Source organism: Triticum urartu, chromosome 3A, assembly GCF_056163025.1.
Source record: "Triticum urartu cultivar PI428250 chromosome 3A, HENAU_Tu73, whole genome shotgun sequence".
Classification (NCBI taxonomy): Eukaryota; Viridiplantae; Streptophyta; class Magnoliopsida; order Poales; family Poaceae; genus Triticum; species Triticum urartu.
The window spans coordinates 681252765-681254408 of NC_141875.1; positions in this window are offsets into that span (position 1 = coordinate 681252765).

The following is a 1644-nucleotide window of genomic DNA, read 5'->3' on the forward strand; positions in this document are numbered from 1 at the left end:
CTTTCCAAAAAGCGTTTCAAGAACCGCTATACTTCACCCCAAAACATTGAAGTAGACAGCGACAATGAATCCGACATCACCCCAGAGGAGGAACAAGAAGAGCCGGAACAAGAAGAGGTTACTGCTGCGGATGACCTGTCAATGCTTGACCGATTACGTCAAGGTGGCCTTGCACATGTTGATGCCAATGAACCCTATGAGCCCGTCATTGATTATAGTGATGATGATGATTATGCCTTTATTGATGATACTGATCGAGATTATTAGTAGTGTCAGGTATTACATTTTTTATGTTGTACTTGATGATGATACACTTAAGTGATACACATATTATTATTCATGTCGGTCTTTTTTTATGTTGTACTAATTTCGTTTACTGTTTGTCATGGCAGGTGTTGAAAGATGGTGGGCGCTGGTCGGGAGCGTGGTCTGAGGTCTTCCATTCCAGACGCACCTCTCCGCCGAGCGTTGCTGGACAGTATGGCCACACCTCCGGGCCCTTCTTCGTCGACCGCGGTGCTCAGCAGGGGACGAGGTAGGAAGAGAGGAGGTGGGGCACGTGGTCGTGGGAGAGGAGGTAGGGTGACTGCTACGGCGCCTTCCTCGCTGCCACCCCCAGCCGTTTCACCCAAGCACGTGACTACTAGGGTGGACTCGTCCGAGGAGGAGGCTACACGGACTCCGGTCCACGAGCCTCCGGTCCATGGGTCTTGGGCCCACGAGCCTCGGGTCGACTGGCCTTCGGCCCACGAGAGTTCGGCCCACGTGACCCCGGAGGAGCACACGTCCGGATGGGGTACCTGGCCGAATCAGCCCGAGGAGCCGAGTGGCCATGCTGATGATGGCGGGGAGCCGACTGATCTTGAGGAGGAGGGGGGCACCGTCTACCAGCGTGGTGCTACACGGCTCCCGTCCGTGCCAGTGACCCGCGAGCAGAGGGGTTGATTATTTTCCTTGATGGGGAGAGGTACGTAGGTGCATTTAATATTTTTGTACCTTGTGCATTCACGTTTTTTCAAAAAACTAATGCGTTGGCCTTGTCATGCTGCAGGGGTTGGTCGATGAGTGGTGCTCAAAACAATGGCTAGCCCTCCACAACGAGGCCAAGGACAAACGTGCCCAAATGGAAGGTGTGCCACACCATCAAGGCAGCTCCAACTTATATCAGTTCGGGCGCAACTGGGTATGTGGTTTGCTTCATGATTCATGCAATTCATTCATCATGCTAGCTTGAGCCCTTTAATTACTAATTTTCATTGTTTCTCTCTTTCAGGCACGCTACAATAAGGCGGATAAGGTGCCAGAGGTGTACGACCTGTATGCCATGGCCCACACTGCCTCTTTCAAGAAAGTCAAGGCTTTCTCTCAGTCTGACCTCGATGATGCAAACAACTTCACCAACATCTCCTCCCACAACAAGCTCGTGAGATATAGAGATGAGGGGAAGGCGAGGAACGGGGAGGACTTTAACCCGAGCCAGGGTCCCATTGATCCAGAGCTGTTGATGATATCTGGTGGCGGGAGGTCCCATGGCTCCATAGCCATTGGAGATGGACTTATCCGTTGTCCTAGCACTCTCCCGGAGATCAAGGCGCGCCAGTCGAGCTCCGCTCCTGAGATAAGGCCTCGTGAACGGCCAGTGCA